Source organism: Myotis brandtii, unplaced genomic scaffold, assembly GCF_000412655.1.
Source record: "Myotis brandtii unplaced genomic scaffold, ASM41265v1 scaffold1704, whole genome shotgun sequence".
NCBI lineage: Eukaryota > Metazoa > Chordata > Mammalia > Chiroptera > Vespertilionidae > Myotis > Myotis brandtii.
Window position 1 is genome coordinate 315,807 of NW_005356277.1, and position 8,522 is coordinate 324,328.

Here is an 8,522-nt window from a genome sequence, read left to right on the forward strand (position 1 = left end):
AATATTTCTATTATATATTTTTTTCTAACAATGCTACACAAATCCAGACTCTCTATTTATACTATGTGGGCTTTTTAATAACATCCTAACTTTTTATTCACATAAAAATAAATTGCTTTGCTTATTCTTGTTTCTTCCTTTTTCTTCTTTCTTTTAACTATGAATGAGTAATGAGATTTCTCTTATTTCTTGTCACTTTCTTTAGAAAATATTACTCTAATAACATTTGGCACTAAACAAATCTGAATTAGACAGATGTCTTATTACATCTACTTAAACGATTTCATTGCCACATAATTTGATTTTGTATGATAGCCTCATTAAAAAACATAATCATGAGAAGCTGATAACACAGTTGCAAATAATGTGTAAAACTATATAATATAACTTGTCTATCCTTAGGCAGTTTCATAACACCAAGATAATTTTTAGCATTAATAAGAGTGAATATTTTTCTCAAAACATATTATTTTTTATGTATTCATTCTTAATACATTTCTGAGGCATTTGAAAAACTGTATTACTAGAATTTGTCACAGAAGTTTCAATCCAAATGCCAATAATTAAGGACAGAAGAAAGAAAAAGGAAATAAGCAGGAAACAATCTAGGAATACATAATGAGAAAAATGGGAGAAACAAAGGATTTAAGAAAAGATGGATGTGCCTTGAAAGGTAAATTAAAATGCCAAGTGGTCTTATGAGAATTTATATTTTAAAAATACTTTTTAAATTTATATGTACTGAAATTCACTTTTTGTAGAACAATTCTATGACAACTGACAACTGACAAATGCAGAATATGTATATATATATAACCACCAGCCTAGTCCAAATACAGGACAGTTCTATCAACCCCAAAACATTCCTTCCTGCTATCCCTTTGTAGTCAACCCCTCTATCCACCACAAGCCTTTACTGATCTTTTGTCTGACCATAGAATTTTGGTTCATTATATAGCATATAATCTCTTAACCCTGAATTCTTCCACTTAACATAATGCAGTTTAGAATTTATTTATGTTATTAATAAAGTGTTCTATTGTATGGATATCCATTAATGGGTATAGGTGATATTCCATTTATTCATTTTCCTGTTGAAGGAACTTTAGTTAATAAGCTGCTATAAGCATTCCATAGAGGTTTTTAGATGTATACTAGAGGCCTGGTGCACAAAAATTTGTGCACTTGGGTTGGGGTGGGGGGCGTCCCTCAGCCCGGCCTGTGCCCTCTCGCAGTCTGGGACCCCTCGGAGGATGTCCAACTGACAGCTTAGGCCAGCTCCCCAGGGTATCAGGCCTAAGCTGGCAATCAGACATCCCTCTGGCAGCCCAGGAGCCCTTGGGGGATGGCCAACTGATGGCTTATGACCACTCTCTGCGGGGAGCAGGCCTAGGCCGTAAGTCAGACATCCTTAGCGCTGCCACAGAGGCGGGAGAGGCTCCTGCTACTGCTGCTGTGCTGGCCATCCATGAGCCAGCTTTTGTTGCCTCACTGCTGAGAACTTGCCTGGATCACATTTCAACCATATTGCCACATGGCTAGTTGATTTTTCGTATTTAGATCTCAGCTTAAATATCACCTTCAGAAATGTCAATTTTTCTATAGTATTCAGTCACTCTCCACTTATTACCCCATGACCTTTTTCTGCTTATCTCCTAAACCTTATATAGAGCCATTTGGAATTGTCACATTGTTTACTCATTCATTGTCTATCACTCCCTGTTGGACAGTAAGATCCATAAAAGAAGGTAAGATCCACCTCCCTTGTTGACTACTGTAGCTTAGACCAGTGATCTGCAAACTGCTGCTCGCAAGCCACATGTGTCTCTTTGGCCCCTTGAGTGTGGCTCTTCCACAAAATACCACATGCGGGCGCACATGTACAGTGCTATTGAAACTTGGTAGCCCATGCACAGAAGTCGGTATTTTGTGGAAGAGCCACACTCACGGGGACAAAGAGCTGCATGTGGCTCGCCGACCACTGGTAATACCTGGTGCTCAGAAATTATCTGTTGGGAAAAAGCTATTTTAAATAAAGAGGGGGATTAGAGAACCAAAATTGATGGGCACATACAGTAAATAAAAGGAGTTAGGCAGCGTCCTAGACACTTCACAAACATTACATGCAAACTCTCTTTACTGGTGTGGAAGTTGAAGCTTAGAGATGTGAAGTAGCTTGTTCACAGCCTTACAGCTAGAACGTGGCAAAGTGAAAATTTTTAACAAGCTAATCTAAATCTGAAAGCTAGAGCATCATAAATAATATCAAATGACACACATGTTGATCTGAGAAAAGGAAGAAGCCAGGGATGGTTTAATTCTGTCCCTCCCTCCAACTGTTAGGCCAGATTCATGTATCACATTAATAATGGCTATCCTGATCATCACAGAGTACAGATAGAAATGGCCCTTTCTATAGTGTAGAGACCAGAGTAAAGACAGCTCTGGATCCTAGATTGATGAAAAGATAGGGAGTGGCACATTGATCTAAACAGGAGACCTAACAGAGGCCTGGATATGGGGTTGCGAGTGTTCTGGGGAGCTAAGACAGACTTAGTCAATTTTCCATGGTGTTAAACTTGAGCAGGAGAGTTTGAGGGCAGCTCCCAGGTCCAATAGATCACACCTGCTGGAGTTGTCTGGAAGGAAGTGAGAAGAGAGATGCAATAACCTGAGTCAGAAGGAGTTTACCTGTCCCCAGGACACAGAGATATTAATGAACCGTCTTCTGAAGGCAATCAGAAGTGACACGGATGAGCCAGGATAAACCCATGGGCTGGGATCTGGTTACCAAGGTCTGCTGCAGGGATTACAGAAACAAAAGTACCCTTGAAAGGTCTCAGGGAGGGGAGGAGCAGTGGATGGCATGGCACACAATGAATGCCCAGATTGATTAAGTCCAGGGTGCGAAGGAAAAGCCACAAGCTGGTGTGGGGAGTGGCGGTGTCTAATGATACTTGATCCACCAGAAAACAGGGCATCTATAAAGAACAAGAAATGTTAGGAAGAATAAGAAAGTGCAAAGTACAGGGACCACAAAGAAAACAGAATGAGTCAAAATAACTGGGCCATAGGAGTAAGAGGTTCCAGTCAGGCTCGCTGTTGAATTTCAGACAGATCTGAATTTATTCAGCAGTGTACGTGTGCCAGGGATGGGGATCAAACCCTAACAGGAGAAGAGGTCATTCTATATTCCAGGTAGTCTTTGAATTGAGTCAGACCTTAGCCTAAGGATGCAAAGCGAAGTGACTAAGTGATCTCTGCAGAGATGGAATCTGTGACCCTCGCTATTAGTACCATGTGGCACTCCACTGTGCTAATGACAATTAGTCAAAACAAAGACAAGCAACAAAACCAGAAGGTCTCCCTGTGGACTGAGCTTGGGGTACTGTCTGGGGCTCATAATATGTTCTCTAAAAAAAAATGGCTAGAGATAAACTGTGGTAATTGCCAAAGGGCAGACAGGCCCAGGCAAGTGAGGACCTCGGGACCTATGGGGCCTTTGAGCTCAGGATTAGTGTGGGGTAGAGGAGGACTTGCTTCAGGGACTATGAGAGCAAGGCTGGATGCTGGGGATGGAAGGATTCATTCATTCTTGCTGCAGTCCAAAGGTTATCATGGTGCTTCCTCTGGGCAGAACAGCAGGCCCTTAGCTAACCACAGCATTCTCACTGAGGCTCCCCATGGGGCTCTGGCAACAAGAGGCTAGACACCTGTGCTCACCTTTCCTGTCTCCCACCCCCCTTTTCCCTCCTCCAGATGGGATACAACAAAGGTAGCATAAAGAATACACCTAAGGCAGTCCTCTAGAACACCAGTGTGAGGGTCGCGGGGAGAACCGAGTGTGGTGAGTGAACTGCACAAAGGGAGTAGCAGGTGGAAAGGACGATCAGACTCCAGGTGAGACTGACACAATCAATGGGGAGAGGTTAGTGTGTGGGGAGATGAAACAAGAAAGAGAGAAAAAAAGGGGGGGGAGAAATCAGTGGAGAAGTTACTGTTTCTGAGCTTGGAAGAACAGAAAGGAGATTGGGAAAATAATTTGATTGTTCTTAGAAAGTCACTTCATTCAAAAAAGAGTGGGAAAGTACTTTGTGGCTTGGGAATTGGGAAGGAGCAATTGGAGAGAACGGAAAATCATAGGGCCCTTTGTAGAAGGCAGGGAGCTCTGGGGCTCAGAATCTGGGCAGTGAGAAACATTTTTGTATTTGGACTCTTTCTCCCTAAAAAACTAAACAAATGAACAAACAAAACAAACAGGTCATAGTTATAAAACACAAACTGATAGTTGCCAGAGAGTTGAGTGGTGGAAGGATGGGCAAAAGGTAAGGGGATAAAGAGGTACAAACTTATAAATAAGTCTCAGGGATGTGAAGTACAGCATAGGGAATACAGTCAATAATTAAGAGGTACAAACTTATAAATAAGTCTCAGGGATGTAAAGTACAGCATAGGACAGTGATGGCGAACCTTTTGAGCTCAGCGTATAACTGTACAGCGACAGATGGTTACTAGACTTCTCGTGATAATCACATCATAAAGTATATAAATGTCAAATCACTATGCTGTACATTGAAACTGATATAATATTGCACGTCAACTACACTTTAATTAAAAATAACTTTACATTCCAAAATCGCAATAACTGTACAGCGACAGATGGTTACTAGACTTCTCTTGATGATCACATCATAAGGTATATAAATGTCAAATTACTATGCTGTACATTGAAACTGATATAATATTGCACGCCAACTACACTTTAATTAAAAATAACTTTACATTCCAAAAATGAAAATTTTAAAAAGGCAGACTCTTTAAAACAGCTCATAAAATTCAACAAACTTATTTCATGTATAATGGCAAGATGTTCTTATTATAGGAATGAAAAAATATAAGAGATAGTGTTTGTCTTCCAATAGCTCAGAGTAGTAGGATGGCATGGGAAGAGGTATAAGTGTGCAAGTCTATGCTAGAGAAATGAATGTAGGTAGGAGATGGAGTGATTCATTTGAAAGGAGTAAAATATTGGAAGGCCTACGGGATCTGGTAGAATCTGAGGTCTGATAAAGATAAGTTGCTTCCTGAAATGGAAAATGGAGAGAAGGCAGAGAGATAACTGCAGATAGAAAGGCAAGGATTACGACCAAGCATGCACTATTTGAAATTTAACAAAGAGGGTCAAATATATAGTGACAGAAGGAGACTTGACTTTAGGTGATGAGCACAATGCAGCATACAGATGATGCACACTTGAAATCTATATAATTCTATTAACCAATGTCACTCCAATAATTTTAATTTTTTAAAAAATTATACTTTAGAAAGTCACACGGAATAGACTTTGCTGACAAACATATCACTGAAGAACGTGTTAAGATTATACAGTGCATTTCTACAGTTACTGGAGGCCAAAATGGTGAAACTTGGGGAACCTTGAAAAATTCAGTGGTGGAATCTTCTATACCCTATGCATGGGCTGGCTTTCTACTTACCTGACCCCAAAGATAATCTGCTGGGGTCCTTGCCCCCAGTTTATTCAGAGCAAGGCTAAATCCCTAGTAAAGACACAGCATGAGAAAGAATTTGAACATACTGAGCAGGAGAACTGATCAGTGCCTTATATTTCAACTATCCATGAGGATCTGAGACTAAGAATGGGGGAAGTTAGTTTCTAAAATTAGGCCCTGTGACTTACCTAATCATTTCTCTTCCCTAGAAAGTTTTACTTTCCCACCCACATGCTATGCTGGGTGTTTTTTTTAAATGCTTCCTGCATACACAGGTCTCTTACCATATCCATTTTTTTTACAAACTACCTGATTTGATCTCGTACTTTGTTAGGTATTTATCCATGGGTCACACCACTTGGCTCCAGCAGATTTCCTGGTACTCAGCACTGAAGATATCTCTCTTAGTACAGGCAGGATTAATGTGGAGATAAATGGGGATCTCTCAAGATGTGGAGGAGCAACCATCGTCTCGGAGATGCATCCACTTTTTAGCCATTTCTTCCTACTCTGCCTTATGCTGTAAATCCTCTCACATTGGCCACTTCTTGAAGCCATTCTAATTCTGCAGCATTTATCTCCAACCAAAGACCTTGTCTGACACACACTCTTCAATGCTGGTTTGGTAAGTAGCAGGGAAGATTGTGGTGAGGGGCCAAACAGCAGGTCTGGATGCAAATGTAAAGTGAGCAAATTTATTCATAACACTCTGTCATTTCTATGGAGCTGCAAGATCTCTCCATGACAGATCTCCCCTATAATCAAATATCCTATTTTCTATCACTTTAGCAACCTTAGCCATTTGTCTTTCAAATGTCAGGGAACTAATCTGGTAATAAAACTTTTCTCCTCTCCTGGAAAACATTATTCAGTAACCTTAGCCATTTGTCTTTCAGATGTCAGGGAACTAATCTGGTAATAAATAAAACTTTTCTCCTCTCCTGGAAAACATTATTCAGTATTTATAAATATCCTTTAGTGAGAATGTCTCTACTTTTGGTTTTGTCATAGAATTAAGTCTATAGAAATTAAGATTTCAGTTTAAGAAAAAGGAAGCTTATTTTCTTTTTAGAAACTTATCAGACATTGGAAGGGCAATAAGAATGGCTTAATTGAGTCATGTGAGATGTGACTGTAAGGTATATAAGATCCCCTGCATTTCTGATGTGTATAGATGTATATATATGTATTGACCATTGAAGGGATGTTTGTGAACATATGATGTGTGTGCATGTGAAGAGATAAGAGTTACTCATTGGCTGCATGCATGTCTTTTGAAACAATTATTGAATCTTTAAATTTTCCTGGCTATCATTGTGTGAGGTGGCAAAGGGTTGGTTAAGAGCATTTTCCGCTCATGATTTGTGGAAATAAGTGGACACACATAACAACAAATGTACACATATGGGTGCTTTTATTTACACATGCTTATTCATGTGAGGACATGCGTACATGTCAGTACATACTCAGAGGTGCTTCTAACTTAGGGAATGAGCATTTGCATATTTCTGTACTTTTTAATGCATGTATGAGCTTGAATTACATTCTTTGTTTGAATTCTTATTAGTTTGATATGCATCTGCCTGAGGAAGTTAGCAGTCCATTGAGGAGAAAGGCAAAGAAAGAAATATGAGTAATTAGGAATGGCAGGGACTACATTAGGGAATGTGCCATAGGGTGAGAGGAGAGGGTAAACAATCCATCACAGGCCTGTTGGAGGAGAGGTGTTCAACAGAGTTGGAACTTCATCTACAAATGAGGTATGATGATACAGAGAGGGAAAAGGAAATTCCACTTATAAAATGTAGGTTTTGAAAGTGTTTAAAGCAATGACACATCTGAAGAATCACAGGCTAAGACTCAAGCAGAAATAGAATAGAAATAGGTTAAGCAGTAAAGATTGTCTGGGGCCAGATGGTGTAGGGGTTTCTATGACAAATAGAGGTGTGGCCTTCATTTTAAAGCAGCGGAAAATCAGATGGTTTTATGGGAAGACGCCACAGCCACATTATCAGATTGCAAATGAAGTGTTTAAAGCAATGACACATCTGAAGAATCACAGTAGGTCTGGAAGGCTAAGACTCAAGCAGAAATAGAATAGAAATAGGTTAAGCAGTAAAGATTGTCTGGGGCCAGATGGTGTAGGGGTTTCTATGACAAATAGAGGTGTGGCCTTCATTTTAAAGCAGCGGAAAATCAGATGGTTTTATGGGAAGACGCCACAGCCACATTATCAGATTGCAAATTAGAAATAACACTATGAGATCTGTACAGAGGAAGGATTGGAAGGCAGACTGGCAGCAGGGGAGCCGTTCAGGATCATGCAAACAAAAGCCTCAGCAAAAGCCAAAGCACAGTTAATGTGAAAGATAATTGGATACAGAAGAAAAATTTGAGATGAGACAATGGTGCTTACTGAATAATTGATAGTTATTCATTTGCTATAAGAATACAGCTTTCCAATAAAAAAATAAGTATTACAAGTAAGGCCAAAGTCATCTTTGATTCTCATCTCTCATCGATGTTTCTATGTCTTATCCCTCTCCCTTCCTCTCTATCTAAAAATCAATAAAAACATTTTTTAAAGTGACAAAAAGCAGATAACTTTTTATCATTCTAAATTTTGCAGTCAAGTATGATGTTAATTTTATTCATAGATAGCCTTTATCAGGTTGAGGAAATTCATTTTTCGTGTGTGTGTGAAGAGTTTTTATCATGAGACTTTTATTTGGGGAAATTGGTGAGTAGTAATGCCATATCCTGACTGAGGAAACCAAGACATATTTCTTCTTTTTTTTCCTTCCATCATTTTTGTAATTTTCCCACTACTGCTTCCTAACTGAGGAAGCTGGAAGAGGTTTTCAAATGTATCTGTTAAGATCTGTTTTGGATTAATTTAATTTAAAATACATAGAATACCCATATAGAGATTTCTAGGGTGAAATGAATATAGAATAATCTGGGATATATATATATATACATATATATATATATATATATATATTCATGATA